The 16,455-nt window shown below is 40.9% G+C and overlaps 1 protein-coding gene and 1 non-coding gene across 6 annotated transcripts in view; both read right to left on the minus strand.

The window, feature by feature from the left end:
- The window catches only part of RABGAP1L (RAB GTPase activating protein 1 like), a 736,110-nt gene that overhangs the window by 114,065 nt on the left and 605,590 nt on the right, over positions 1–16,455 (minus strand). The gene's annotated exons all lie outside the window — the stretch shown is intronic.
- Positions 4,889–4,960, minus strand: TRNAC-ACA. The gene has a single exon. It is a non-coding gene; the product is annotated as a tRNA-Cys (tRNA).

Genomic DNA, 16,455 nt, shown 5'->3' on the forward strand with positions numbered 1-16,455 from the left:
CTTGGGCAATGTTGGGAAGTTGTTCTGTTTTCCTGGATATCTCCCATGTATATAGGATGTGTGCATGTTATCAAACTCCTATTTGTTTTTATCCCATGAATCTGTGTTTTATTATAGGAGGTGTCTCAACCAAGAACCTCAAAGGATTGAGGGACAATTATTGATTCCTTCCCTACAGTAGAATTAATTAATTTCAGAGACACAAGGTTCTGAATGGTTTTCAGATTCTTACGTTTCTGAAGGTGGTCAGAATATACTACCCCAAATATGCTGATGTGACTTAAGGATTATTTAGAGCTGAAGGCAGCTGAGAAACAGCAGACATAGGAGGAGCTCCCGTCCTCCCCCTATCTGCCAAAAAGAAGGGCATGTGCCTGCATGCTCAGCTGTGTTCGACTGTGACCCCATGGACTGTAGCCACCAGACTCCTCTGTCACAGGATTTTCCTGGTAAGTACGCTGGAATCGGTTGCCATTTCCTCCTCCAGGGGATCTTCAAGGATTAAACCCACACCTCCTGCATTGGCAGGTAACTTTTTTCCACTGTGCCACCTGGGAAGCCCAAAGGCAGGACATACATTTCTCTTTTGCAAAGGAATTTTCCTTCAGTAAATGTGTCTCCTCTACAGCCCTTATCTACCATGCTTTCCTCACATTTTCTAGTCATCTTCCCACAATTCACCTTCCTAGAAGCGCCAGTCCCCTTTTCCTGTCTTGTCACAATTTCTTGTGCTGTGGGTGTACATGCTCAATTGCTCAGTCGTGTCCAACTCTCTGTGATCACATGGACTGTAGCCTACCAGGCTCCTCTGCTCACGAATTATCCTGGCAAGAATACTGGAGTGGGTTGCCATTTCCTACTCCAGGGATCTTCCCAAGTAAGGGATCGAACCCACATCTCTTGTGTCTGCTGCATTCTCAAGAGGATTCTTTACCACTGTGCCATGGGAAGCCAAGTGGTCCCGAGGTCCAAATGCTTCTTTGGTTTTTCACTTCTTTTCTGTGAAGTTTCCAATCACGTAAAAATATTAACATCAATGAAGAAATATATGACTTTTGTCAGTTTAATTCACAGTTCCCAAGAAACCAAACCTGAGAGGGTAGAAGAAAGGTTTTTCTCCCCACCCTCATTTCCAACAAATAATTTGTTGATATATTTATCATCAAAATGGTAACAATTTTATTTATTCATAAGTACATATCACTATGAATTCACGGAGTATTGGCACTGACTATAAATCTAGTTCCTGATTTATACATTGTTAGGGAACCCACTGACTGAAACCACCAGCCCCGGCCAGGCATGAGAGGAACCACTTGCATGAGTTATCTTACAAAAGGAGGTCCTGGTAAGGAACACAGAAATAACAAAATGCCGACAACTAGAATAATTCAGGAAAGGCCAAAGGGAGAGAGGAGACGCAGTCCATAAGTCCCACCAAGCTCCCTGCATCCTCGTTGGAATCCATCTTGGCTGGGTGATGCACGCACCACCAGGGAAGGACCTGAGTCACAGTGACTGATCAGAGACAACCTGGGAACTAACCCCATCACCATAATACCCAAGACTGTGAGCCGTGTGGCAGAGCAGTTCTCCTGGGTTCTCTCACCTGCTGCTCTTGGCCTGGGCACTCCTTCCCAATGAAGTCTCTTGCTTTGTCAGTACATGTGTCTCCTCAGATAATTCATTTCTTAGTGTTAGATAAGAGCCCATTTCACATCCTGAAAGGGGTTCCCCTTCCTGCAACAAGATGAGGAAACCAAAGCCTAGGACTTAGGTAACTAAAAAAGTAAGAACAAATTACATTTTAAAAATGAGAAGAAGATCAAAGTGAGAAAGTGGTATAAGAAGGAAGAAGAAACAATGCCAAGTGGGAAAAAAGTAATTCTTTAATGGAGTGTGGCAGGGTATAGCAAACTAAGTCTGACGAACTGTAGACCTCAGCCTCTGGGATCTATACAGAACAAGAGCTAGAGAGATGATGGATGTAGTTATAGAGGTTTGATAAGATCAGTGCTTCCTACTGAAACCTAGCAGGAGCCTGTGGGGCCCCTCCAGTACAAATGCTTTCTGTGTTCGCTTTTTCTTGTGTGTAGGAAAAAGGTTTCAGCCTCCTAGACCTTCTCTCATTTCCAAAGGGCAGATTCAAACAGTTACTCACTAACAGTGAAGTCGCTCAGTCATGTACGACTCTGCAACCCCATGGACACATGGCTCCTCCATCCATGGGATTTTCCAGGCAGGAAAACTGGAGTGGTTTGCCATTTCCTTCTCCAGGGGATCTTCCCAACCCAGGGATTGAACCCAAGTCTCCTGGATTGCAGGCAGACACTTTACTGTATGAGCCAGCAAGAGGAATGCACAAACAGAGGAGGAGTGGTCAAGAAATAAGAGCACACTGATAAAGAAGGGTTCTGCTCCTTATCAAGGGACTGTTGCTGTGGTTCAGTCACTCAGTCGTGTCTCTTTGCAAGCCCATGAACTGCAGCATGCCAGGCTTCTCTGTCCTTTACTATCTCCAGGAGTTTGCTCAAACTGAAGTCCACTGAGTTGCTGATGCCATCCAACCATCTCATCTTCTGTCGCCCCCTTCTCCTCCTGCCCTTAATCTTTCCCAGCATCAGGGTCTTCAAGGGATATATATAACAATACCTTTGTGTTCTTCTGCTGGAATTAAGGCCCCCACTCAGATAGAGGATGGTAACTTCAGGCAGAGTACAAGATTCCTCCAACACCATTCTGTTACTTGATCACCAACAGATCAGAAGAAGGTCACACACTTGCAACCCTCAGCCCAAATTTTTCCTACAAAAACTTCTCCCCAAAAACCATCAGAGAGTTCAGGATTTTTTGAGCAAGAGCACTCGTTCTTTTCACTTGGCCCTGTAATAAACTGTTCAGGCTCCAAACTCTGATATTTTGGTCTGTCTGGTCTCACTGTGTGTTGGGTACAAGAACTTTTGACTGACAATACCATCGAGGGGAAACTGCTGCTGGTGAAGATCTGTAAAACCAGATGGATAGAGTCTCCATTCTTTTTGGTTTATACTACTTGATTAACTTGATTTGCTGCTATTAGGTGGGGTGCAGGGTTGGAGGAAGAGTGTGGTGTTTTAAACTTAAATTTGGAAAGGATTTTTCATGTCTTTTTCCTGGGGCTTTTTAATCTAAAGGTATTTTACTTAAAAATATAATACATAAAATAGAAAAATAAAAGCAAATCCTATAAAATGTAGTGGTGAACCTTTGCCGCCTCTGTATGAGTTTTAAGTTGCATTTTATTTCATTTCTTTCTCCTACACTGCACGTACCATGTAGCCTGCGGGGTTCCGTTCCCCGACCAGGAATAGAACCTATGCCCTCAGCAGTGAAAGCGTGGAGTCCCAGCCACTGGACTCAAGGAAATCCCTTAAGTTGTATTTTAAATTGGTCCAGGTATTCCAATATGTAATTGGTCAGTCTAATCTGAGAGCATATGGATGCGAATAGGGCTACATAATATTTTAAAATTAAGAGGGATGCCAAAAACTCAGCCTCTGTGCACCGGTGCCAAATCTAATCTTGGAGACAATGTTTTGGGTGAAATAGAAAAGAACAGATTTATTGCTTTGCCAGGCAAAGGGGGACACAGCAGGCTCATGCCTCTAAAACTATGTGTCCCAACAGGGAGGTTTTCCTGAGGAGTTTTATAGCAATGATTCCAGGGCAGAGTTGCTAATAAGTATCAGGGTGTGTGCAGGGCCTGCACTCCTTTAATCTGACCTCTCCTGATGAGCTTCTCTGGCTTCTTGGATTTGGCCTCAGGTGGTCGCCTCCTTTGTGTCTTCACTCCCTTCTTTCTCTGATTAGCAACTGTTTGAATCTTCCCTTTGGGACTGAGGGAAGGTCATGGAAGCTGGAGTCTATACCTTACAAACAAGAAACAGGGGACAGAGAAAGGGTCCGTGGCCTGGAGCCCCAGAGTCTCCTGCTCAGTTTCAATAATACAAATTATCTTTTCATTTGAACTGTCCATTTATGAAAGCTATGCTCTTGTTAGTACAAACAAATAAAAATGGGTCACTGAATAAGCATCAGTCAATCATGAAAAACTGACTTAATGCAAATACTAAAAGGCAGTTTACACTTTACTTTTTTAAGTGGTACTTTAGCGAAATTCAAGAGAACACATAGTTATTGTTTTTTCTACATACAGAAGACAGTGTTAAACATCTGGGGTACCAGAAAGAAAAACTCAAGGAATTCAGGCTATTAAAATACTGTAGGAAGACAATGAAAGAAACTTCTATACACAATGAAAATCCATGGATTAATCCCTCATTTCCCATAAAAAAATAAACAAATACCTTTCAATCTCATTTTGTTTAAAATGTCTTTGATTTGAGCCTTTCTTTTCACTCACTCTCAAGAGCCTGTGTCTTTCTTTACCAGGTGCAGAAAACAGTGCCCACTGAAGGGGAATAGAATGCTTACTTCAAGATTCCATGAAATCACAGGTGGAATTTAGATTCGTATGCTTTAAGAGCTGTACCGGGCCTCTGGGGTCCTCTAACTTAACTGCTTATGTCAAAGGCCCCCAATAAAGCTATTCAGTGGTGAAGTTAAGGTGGTAATCAGCCCTCCTGACTGTTAAGCAAGGGTCCTGAAAAGTCAAAGTGAAGTCGCTCAGTTGTGTCCGACTCTCCGCGACCCCATGGACTGTGGCCTGCTAGGCTCCTCAGTCCACGGGATTTTCCAGGCAAGAGTACTGGAAGGGAAGTGAAGTGAAGTTGCTCAACCGTGTCCGACTCTTTGTGACCCCATGGACTGTAGCCTAACAGCTCCTCTGTCCATGGGCTTTTCCAGGCAAGAATACTGAGTGTGTTGCCATTTCCTTCTCCAGGGGAACTTCCCAACCCAGGGATCGAACCTGGGTCGCCTGCATTGTAGGCAGACGCTTTACCGTCTGAGCCACAAGGGAACCCCTAAGAGTACTGGAGTGTGTTGCCATTTCCTTCTCCAGAGGATCTTCAGGACCCAGGGATCAAACCCAGATCTCCCATATTGCAGGCAGACGCTTTTACCGCCTGAGCCCTAATGGAAGCCAAAGCCTGTCTTGCCTTTGTTCTATGTACAGGATACACTCACTCCCAGTCTTTCACTGAGCACAGCTAAACTCTAAGGGCTAAATAAGGTGAAGATAAGCTTCCTCCAGTGCCTTTTGGACTGGAGAAGCTCTAGGCCTGAACAGGGCCATCAGAATGGCCCATGGTAGCTGCCCTCTTAGACTGCTACAGATGTCCAACACTAGACCAGAAATGGATTAGTTTCTACTACTAAAACATAGGATCTAGGCTCAGCAGGAATTGACTCCCAGCACTTAATATAAACTTAAGCTTTCCTCAAAATATGATTTTAGGTAACTTCTTCTCTTTACTGAGAATATGAGACTTTTAAAAGGGTTGGGATAAGAGAGAATAGGAAAAGGAGTACGTGAAAGCTGTATACTGTCACCCTGCTTGTTTAACTTATATGCAGAGTACATTATGAGAAATGCTGGGCTGGGGGAAGACAAGCTGGAATCAAGATTGCTGGGAGAAATATCAATAACCTCAGATATGCAGATGATGCCACCCTTATGGCAGAAAGTGAAGAAGAACTAAAGAGCCTCTTGATGAAAGTGAAAGAGGAGAGTGAAAAAGTTGGCTTAAAGGTCAACATTCAGAAAACTAAGATCATGGCATCCGGTCCCATCACTTCATGGCAAATAGATGGGGAAACAGTGGAAACAGTGGCTGACTTTTTATTTTTTGGGGCTCCTAAATCGCTGCAGATGGTGACTGCAGCCATGAAATTAAAAGACACTTACTCCTTGGAAGGAAGCATATTAAACCTAGATAGCATATTAAAAAGCAGAGACATTACTTTGTCAACAAAGGTCCATCTAGTCAAGGCTACGGTTTTTCCAGTAGTCAAGTATGGATGTGAGAGTTGGACTATAAAGAAAGCTGAGCACTGCAGAATTGATGCTTTTGACTGTGGTGTTGGAGAAGACTTTTGAGAGTCCCTTGGACTGCAAGGAGATCCAACCAGTCCATCCTAAAGGAGATCAGTCCTGGGTGTTCATTGGAAGGACTGATGTTGAAGCTGAAACTCCAATACTTTGGCCCCCAATGTGAAGAGCTGACTCATATGAAAAGACCCTGATGCTGGGAAAGATTGAGGGCAGGAGGAGAAGGGGACAACAGAGGATGAGATGGTTGGATAGCATCACCGACTCAATGGACATGGGTTTGGGTGGACTCCAGCAGTTGGTGATAGATAAGGAGGCCTGGCATGCTGCAGTTCATGGGATCACAAAGAGTCGGACACGACTGAGTGACTGAACTGAACTCAAGAGAAAATATTTTAAAAAGCACTAAAAAAATTTACATTGAGTATTGCAATCAGAAGTTTTAATAGACAAGTTTTATTTCAAATTCACTGGTGAAATCTATAAATATATTGTGCATTTCCTGGTTGCTTAGGCCATTAAGGGTCTAATCTATTTCCTGAGTTGAAACTAGCTAATGGAAAAATATTTAGAATAGTAATCATCTAGTGAAATGGGCATCTGGCATCTATTTAACCAAAACATATTCTTGGTCATATTTCCCTTCAGTAATTTATATGGTTTCTAAAGGGATAATCTCATTTTTTACAATGAGAGGTCTTTGCTATTAAAACATGGAAAGGCTCCACCCTCTCTACCCCTAATGTTTTATGAAAAAGGGCACTCCTCTGTACAATACTCTTTAGCCTCAATACATACATAATATCAGGCTGGGAAGTGTATTGCTTGATTTCCTACCAAGCAATTCATTCCTGAAACCACTGAACAAAAAATAAAAACAAAAATGTAAGGTCAGTATTATTACCATAAGAAAATTGAGATTTTTATATTTACTTGATGGAACTCTGTTAAATAAGCTTATCTTATACCACGTGTATGCACTATTGCCCCAAAGCTGAGGAGGTCCAAATTACTGAAGGCAAACTATAATGTGTGGATACCACGTGTATGCACTGTTGCCCCAAAGCTGAGGAGGTCCAAATTACTGAAGGCAAACTATAATGTATGGATGCTGGATTTACCATGTGCAGCTTACAATACTTCTCAAAGCCTCATTCCCACACGTTTCTTTCTCTTTGGGGGCTAGCAAATTCATCACCCATCAGCACACCTCTGACACATATTATTAGGTGGAGGGTTCAGATGGCAAACTAATTTTTTATATTTAGCCTAGTAGAAGCATTATTTGGAAGGTAACATGCCAGAGGAAAACCCTGACCTCAGGAGCAAGTCAACCAAGATTTTAGGGTGATCTGTACCATTCCTAAATGAACATTTAGCAGAGATCATCAAGAGTCTTTGAAAACAGTCTACCAGAGCCAGGCTTGGACTCTGGAGCAAAGCTAGCCTTTGAGTTGAGACCTGGGAGTGTGGACCCCCTAAATTATGCACAATTCTGAGATCAGATTTTCCACTAGAGGGAATTTCTTTTAAATCAGTAACTGTAAAGTATGGTTTATAAAGAAGATAAAGTAGTTTGATTAGATAAAAAGATTACTGGACTTCAAGAAAAGCACTCTGTTTTCTTTCAAATTGGAGAAGGAAATGGCAACCCACTCCGGTACTCTTGCCTGGAAAATCCCATGGACGGAGGAGCCTGGTGTTCTTCGATTATGCAAGTTCTTACCTTTCCATAATTCAGACACCAGTCAGTGAGGGCTATTTTATATGTTTTGGCACTGAGCATTAATATAATTAGTGCGGCTGCTCTGAAAGCTTCCATCTACTACAGAATTAACAATAATATCGTTCTCTTCCTTTTAGAAACATCTCGTGAGAAAACAAAAATATTTAACTTCATTCCCTTATGAAAAACAAAACATTTCTGCTAAAAATGACCAATACCGTCTTTAAAGAAATTTCATTATTAAAGCAAAATAGAAACTGTTTGTTCTGTCTGCTGGGCACACCCTGTACAGTCATTAAAATCAGTTGTTTAAATTTTTCCTCCTGGGTTTCACATTTATTATAGATAAATCTTTTTATAACACATTACCCAGAGATGTTATATTAGAGGCAGAAGCATTCTCTGACCTCAGCACACTATTGACAAGCCCCTGGAACAGGCTGGGAAAGAAAAATTGGACAACGTAACTGACCAAAAAGAAATGACATTAAGACTCAGAATTAGACATTGTACGTGTTATTGAATCTGTTGATCATGCTGCGCTCTTGACACTGACTTGCTTGTGACTGTATTTTCTACTCAGAAGCTGAAGTGATGGAGACCACAGAAGCAATCTCGAATCTTCCTAAGCTCTTTACAGACCTGAACAGATATTCTTCTCTTCTGCGGTTCTCAGAGTTGACATTTCAAGGCAAAGTTTATGAAAGTCCAATGAATTAAATAAGATATCTGATTCCCACACCACTAAACTCAAATAATTAATTGAAAGATAACTTCTAGTGTCTGGCAATTTAAAAGGCAAACAATTTTTATTCAGTCTCAGGTAAAACTGCCATTAGAACAAAACGGGGTGGCGCAGCAGTAAGGAATCTGCCTGCAAAGCAGGAGACACAGGTTCGATCCCTGGGTTGGGAAGATTCCCTGGAGAAGGAAATGGCAACCCACTCCAGTATTCTTGCCTGGAAATTCCCACGGACAGAGGAGCCTGGTGGGCTACAGTCCATGGGGTGGCTAAGAGTTGGACATGACTTAGGTGACAAAGCATGGCATGCATGGAGCAACTCAAGTAAGACTCTAGAAAAACTAGTCAAAAAAGCATTGTAGTGTCATTGGATTGCACTTTCATGATTAGCAGTTGCTCTAATGACAAATTTAAAACCCAGGTCACATAAACAAGGAATTTTTAGAAAGGTAGGAGTTAATTTCCTAAAGTATCTAAAGAAAAAAATCCCAATTTCTTCACTGAAAACAGAAAAGATTATTTAAAATGGAAATGCCCCCAAAATCGCTTTCAAGACTATAATCTGAATGGGGGGAGAGAGGAACAAGACAGCTATAAAAATTTTATTCTCATTAAGATAATAAAATTATCATCCTATACACTGAGTCGCTGACTAAAAAGAATAAGAAAATTGGACTTCAACACAATTAGAGAAAATAATGAAAATACAGCAGAGTATGTTTTACTTATGGCACCTCATAGGAGTCATGCAGCCCGACTCTATATGTGGTCTCTGTGCTGGGGGCTCTGAGGCTGATCTGCACGATCCCGCCACATCCAGAGAGGAGAAAAGATGCTCCCACCTCTAAGTCTTCATAAAGCCCCACAGGTATGGAGGCTGTGTTTTAAAATTTTTTTTTATTAGAGTACAATTGCTTTACAATGTTCTGTTGGTTCTGGCTGTACAACAACACGAATCAGCTGTATGAATACATATATCCCCTCCCTCTCGAACCTCCGTCCCACTCCCCTATCCCACCCCACTAGGTCATCGCAGAGCACCGAGCTGAGCTGCGTTCCCTACAGTAGCTTTCCACCATGCATTTTACACCTAGTGGTGTGTGTATGTCAGTGCCACGCTCTCAATCCGTCCCACCCTCTCCAGCTCCCTGCCCCCCGTGTCCCCAGGCCTGTTCTCTACGTCTGTGTCTCTATTCCTGCCCTGCAAGCAGGCTCATCTGTACCATCTTTGCAGATTCCTGTATGAAGGTTTTAAAATGCAATTTTACTCTACTTGTTTTCTATTACTATATAACAAATTACCACAGACTTAGCAGCTGAAAGCAGCTTTCATTTACTATCTCACAACTCTGAAGGTCAGGACCCTGGGTGGGTTCTGCTGGGCTTTGCCTGGGGTCTCATAAGGTTGAAATCAAGATGCCTACTGGGCTGGCCTCTCATCTGGGAGCTCTGGGGAAGAATCTGCCTTCAAGCTCTTGCAGGTTGTTGGCAGAACACAATTCCTTGTGGAACTATGGATGAGGTTGTATGGATGAAGTCCTGTTTCCTTGCCAGCCGTTGGCTGGGGGGCTGCCCTCAGCTCCTCAAAGCTGTCTGTCTCCCTTCTCCCATGGTCCCTTCCAACTTCAAAGCAGTAGTTGTGTATGGAGTCCTTCTCATAATTCCTCCCTCCCTGACTTCCCTTCTGCCATCAGCCAAAGAAAGCTCTCTGCATCTGAGGCTCGTTTGATGAGATCAGGCCCACTCAGATAAATCAGGAAAATATCCCTCTTTTCTGGTCAACTGTGACATATAAGAAAATCTAATCAGAGAAGCCATATCTCATCACATTCTCAGGTTCCAGGAATTTGGTTGGGACATCTCTGAAGGGCATTTAAGAAATTCTGTCTAGGACTTCCCTGGTAGTCCAGTGGCTAAAACTCTGGGCTCCCAATGCAGGGGGCCCAGATTCAATCCCTGGTCAGGGAACTAGATAACACATGCCTCAACTAAGACCCAGCACAACCAAATAAATAAATAAATATTAAAAAAAAAAAAGAAAGAAGTTCTGTCTAGCAAAAAAATTAAGGCAAAAAAAAAAAAAAAGCCAAAGGGTGTTGTGAACTTGTCCAATGTGAAACAAAGGTATTCTAAATTCCTCACACTTGAGTAAGAAACATTTGCAAATGGTATAAAATAATAAAAGTACACAAGAAGCAAGACATCCTTCTCATACTGTCCCTTAGTCCCAGTTCTGATCCCCAAGAACATCAACTTTTTACTAGTTTCCCAGGTCTCCTGTGAGAAATCTCCATGTTTGCTAAAGCACATGTTATCTGGGAACTCTGGTCTGATGTGGTCCTGAAAGGTTATTAGCAGTCCCCTGTTACATCACCCTGGCCTCACTCAAGCTCTTCCTGAGAGGGTTGGGGCGGGGGGTGGGCGGGGGGAGTTATTCTGTGATAAATAGTCAGTTTAGATTTTCTGATGATTAATGATTTGACTAATAATCTGAGATTAGTATTGATTATTTCTGTTTTCCTAGAAAAGCATTCATGCCTTCCAGGTTCTCAAGTTAATCTGTGCAGGACTGAGCAAAATATTTTCTTATAATTCTCTTATTCTTTCTAGTTTCTATACTTTCCCCATTATTATTTCTCATTCTATATTCTCTTCCCCACCCACATTTCAATTTTATTAGGTTAGCTAAAGATTTATCTATTTAATTAATTTTTTTAAAAAGAACCAGCTCTTTTATTTACTAGTCTGATTAATTTTCTTCTTCATTAACTTCTATCGTTATTCTGACTTTCTGCTTTTTAATGTCTGTTTTATTGATTATTTTTCTAACTTCTTGAGTTAGAGATTTAATTCAGCTGTTTTCTTTCTTCATTAAGATAGGTGCTTCTGAATCCTACTTTTAGCTGTTCCATAAGTTCTGACATACAGTGCTTTTCCTCCTGGATTTTCTATAACCTGTATGATTTCCTCTATGATCCAAGAGTTGTTTAAATAAAAAATTTTAACAATTTCTAATTATGTTAATTTCTAGTTTTATTGCAGTGTGATTAGAGAATGCTATATGTATTTGTTTTGCCTTTTGAAATTCATTGATATTTTCTTTACAGTGTATTTTGTTTTTATTCAGCAGTATGAAAGGTCTGGTCTTAGCTTTTAGGACACAAAGTGACACATATTAATAATAAAGACTTAGTTCATTTATTATCTTTATTTGGGTTTTCATTTTCTTGGGTTTTTGGCCACCTGGTCTCACTAACCAAGAGGAGTGAATTAAAGCCTCCTACCATCACATATTTCTCTCCGTATTTCCCACTTCCTGTTTCTGTTTCAGAGATGACAGTAGCACACTGCTGCTATGAATCACCCCTCTGCGCCTTATTTAAAGCTTTCTCCTCTAACTCTAACATTGCCTTATATTAAAGATGTGATTCCTACTTTTTTGTTCGTGTTTTCCCAGTAAGCTTTTGTTTTTCTCTTCAGCCTTGCCTGGGTGATTCTTCACTGAGGCCATTGCCCAGCTTCTTCTTCATGCCCAGCCAGGGCCAAGGACGCTCCTGCTGCTGTCCACGTGCCCTGTCCCATCAGTCTAAACTGGGCATTCCTGGATTGTCCCTCAGAGAGTTCTTTCGCTTTCTTCTGAGATTGGCAGCTGCAGGCATCTTTCTTCAACTGCGTTTATGTGTTCTCCATCACATCCTTTGGTTTGGCGATGTGTATACCTCCTCCTTCCCTTGAAGATGAGGCTCATGTTTCTTCTTTTGTTTCTCCTAGTGCACTGACGCCCTGATATTCTGTCACTGAAAAACCAGAATCTAGAATTTGTTTTTGCCAGTTCTCCTCTGCTATCATGCTCTAAGTCATGCTCTCTGGTGAAAGGCTTTGCTGTCCTGTGTTCTACAGGTGTTTCTGACAACAGTATGTTCCACTCCTTAGCCTTGTGAATGGGGAAGGTAGTTTCTTATCCAGCTTTCTGAAATTCCTCCCATGGTTTCTAGGCTATTCTACACTATCTCTACCTCTCCCAGAAACTTCTGGAAATTCTACTCTCACTTCTAACTTACATTTCTCTCTTTGGCTTAGTTTAGTCTGCCTGAAAGTGTGTGTGTGTGTGTATATATATGTATATATATATATATATTACCAGTCAATTCAAAGCAAATACTAAACTTTAAGACAAATCAATAGCTGGGCCATTATGTGCTCAATTTAGTGTTTCACCTACTACATGCAAGGCCCTCTTCTAGGCATTAGAGAGGCACACTGCCATGAATGCTTCAGAAACTCATACTTTAGTAGAAGAAAAGAAGAAATAATAATAATATTCTTACACTTTTTTGCTAATATACATTTCCACATAGTCACCTCTAAAGCCATGTTTCAAGTCATTAATGTTACCTACCTTTCTCTGGTCCCTCCCTGTATCACATCAGGGTTGCCTTTTCCTGTTCAAAGTCTGTGCCCTCTTCATTGGGCATAAAACTGCTATTGTTCTTCAGTCCTTGCCTTGGCTGTGGAGCCAAAGTAATAAAAGCTGAACCTGTAGAGCAGGTGTGTCATTTAGGATCCTTTGGCTACAAGGCACAGAGACTCAATCAGGTATCCCAAGTAACTGTGGGTGGCTGTATATAGTGTGTGTGTGTGTGTGTGTGTGTGTGTATACATATATATTTATATTTATATATATTTATGTGTGTGTGTGTGTGTGTGTAAGAGAGGAGTATGAGCGGGAATACTATTGTAATGTTTCATGGGAAAATATGGAATAAAAGCATGTCACACGGCTAGGCCTCATAGTAAGTCATGGAAAGCTGCTTAAGCAGGCCTCATGAGAAGTACTGGAACACAGATTGAGAATTTCAAGTTGCTCAGGCAAGTGTGTAAGCATTTGGTTAGTTCCTTGTGTCTTTGGCAACAATAACCTACTGATCATGCTCTTTGCCTACAGATGTTAAGTAAAATCTCTGTATCTCCCACACAGACAATTAAAAAAAGAAGTTATATGACTTAGCTTTCACTTATTCATCACTCTTGCTTACTCATGGCTTCTTACTGACTCATATCATCTCTGTCTACCTTTGTTCTAGTTAAGCATTTGACTTCTGTTCCTATCAAATAAATCTCTCTACCTCAAGTATACACTTTTCTGGCAGAGGATGTGACCAGCCTACTAGGTCACCATCATCAGTAAGGTAAAGCACTGGTGCTAGGTCTTCTAATGGATCAGCCTCCACACAGCCTGTTTTAGCATTTATTTTTTCTGATTGCTCTACGTCAAATGTAGGTGGTAAGGTCTAGCAATACAGAGCATGGCCACCTGCACGCAATGCCTAGAGCTGACATCTTCGGGAAGAGGCTACAGGTAGGAGTCCTGAGAAAAGGCCTGTGGGTATACAGATACTCCTAGCTTGGGCCTGCCTATTGCAGTAAGCTTTCCTCAGTTCTGATAATCAAAATGCTTCTTGGAAGTCATAAAGAAATGATTATTTTATAGAATTTTAGATTTTCTTTTATACTTAACTGTAATCACTACCAAGATAAGAGTCCATATACTGTAACATCAAAGGCATGAGAATTTAGTCTAGCCAGCCAGAAATTCCTGGGAAAAGGGTTATATCAAGTAGTACCTACTGCTAGTAGTCCAAGGAACCGAGGTGATCAACGTACCGACTTCTGTAAAGGACCCACTATAGCTCAGCGCCAGTGTGCCTAAAAGAAACTAGGGCTTACTTATAATCACATTTCTGTCATCTAATACCACATAAATGAAAGCTTTTCATTTCACTTATGACAATTCAGGACTGAATTTCACTTTGCTTACAATCCCTACGAGAACAGGTTTTATCATCAGCTCATAGACTGGGAAAGAAAATGATTCCAGAAATCAACAATGCCATATTCTAGATGAGAGGTACACCAGACTCAGAGTATAAACTGCTATGGCTTTAGAATTTCAAGCAGGGCACAGCTGTAAACTTCAGCCTGGCTTAACACCTGAGCTGACACAGTAAGTGCCTGTTTGGGTACAAACATCTGTTTGCCCAAGCCTAGCCATATGCCACTAGAACTGAAGAGGAGGCAATTACCAACAGAGCCATAACGTATTCCTTAAAGCTCCTGTAGGCACATGTGCCCAACCTGTCCCTATACGTGCAATTTGCCTGATTCTTGCAAAACTATAAACTCAATTATGTATAATCTGACTTTTTTTTTTACAAATTGAAGATATATTCATAAACAAAGAGAATGCAAATTTTGATAAATTTCTTATACAAAAAAATAATTATAATGTTTTTCATAAAAATACCTTCTATGGCCATACAGTGACCTGTATCTTAAAGGTACATTACTGATGTAGTTAAAAGGAAATTCTCTACAGTGAATAATCCATATAATGCACACCACTAGGAACACTTTTCCTATCAGCCAGATACAAATCATTCATTAGGTATTCTTTTACTATTATGGACATGAATTATGTTGTACAGATATTCTACAATTTTTTTCTGTATTCATCAGTTGATGGACATTTGCTTGTTTCTACTTCCAGATTTTTATAAATAATGCGCATGTTGGGGGGGAAATGCAAAACATACATCCAATAAAGAAATTGTGTCCAAAATATAGACATAACTCTTAAAAATGCAACAGTTTTTGTGTTTTTGTTTTTTTTTTTAACTTTTTTCTTTTTTTTTAAATTATTTTTTATTGGAGTACAGTTGATTTACAATGTTTGTTAACTAGCAAAGTTTCATTTGGTTTTTAACCAAGGAGTTACTAAGCACTTATAATACACCAGGTATTATGCTGGGTGATCAGAATATGGAACTGGATTTACCTCCTACCTGCCCTCGGTGGGTGGTGGGGGCGCTTCCCCTTGGGGCTCAGATGGTAAAGAATCCATCTGCAATACAGGAGACCTGGGTTCGATCCCTGGGTTGGGAAGATCCCATGGGGAAGGGAAAGGCTACCTACTCCAGTATTCTTGCCTGGAGAATTCCATGAACTGTATAGTCCATGGGGTCACAAAAAGTGGGACACAAATGAGTGATTTTCACTTCCCTAGAGGGAAGGAGTCATGAAGGTCCAGAAAAGCAAATAGACTGATAGATAAATTATGAGAAAATGATGTAAGAGAACGTCTTATCAGGCTAATCCAACAGCCAAAGATTCAGAGGGGTGTATTCTGATTTCAGTGTGTCCTATGAGACAGGTACACACATTCTGATACATTTTGCATCTCTCCCTGAAGTGTTCACCATGAGAGATCCTGTGGCATCTATTATCAGAGGTATAAAGGAAGACAAGATGTTTCTCAGTTTTAACTTATGACTTTCTTGCATCCCAATGTGTGAATCTGATTTTGTAAATACCAAATGAGGTAAAGCAGAGGTGATCATGGTCTTTATCAACTCTGTTTTGCAAAGAGGGTGCTATCAGTGGGTGGGATAAAGTGGCTACAGGAGTGTAAATCTTTGAAATTAATTACTTGGCTAGACAGAGGAGGAGTGATAATTATCTTATATGGAGAACAGGAGGCATTTATAACCTTCAGCTCCTCTCTCATACCTCAAGCTTCTCAAATTCCCTTACTCCCTATATAAACCTTCTAACATCCTAACCTTCAAACTGCCTAGTTACATATGATATCAAATATACACAGAAGAAAAATGAGAGAAAAAAAAAAAAAGAATGAACAAGAAATTAGGTCCTTGATGCCACCTTGAAAGAAAATCAGTATCTTTTAACATGATGCTATGCTTAGTTGCTCAGTTGTGTCCGACTCTCGTGACTCCATGGACTGTAGCCTTCCAAGCTCTGCTGTCCATGAAATTTTCCAGGCAAGAATACTGAAGTGGGTTGCCATGCCCTCCTCCAGGGGATCTTCCCAAACCAGGGATCTAACCCAGGTCTCCTGCCCTGCAGGTGGATTCTTTACTGTCTGGGCCATGAAGGAAGCTAGTGGCTAAATTACAGAATCTTGGTAATTTAAAATAA

This window comes from Bubalus bubalis, chromosome 5 (genome assembly GCF_019923935.1).
Source record: "Bubalus bubalis isolate 160015118507 breed Murrah chromosome 5, NDDB_SH_1, whole genome shotgun sequence".
NCBI classification, from domain to species: domain Eukaryota; kingdom Metazoa; phylum Chordata; class Mammalia; order Artiodactyla; family Bovidae; genus Bubalus; species Bubalus bubalis.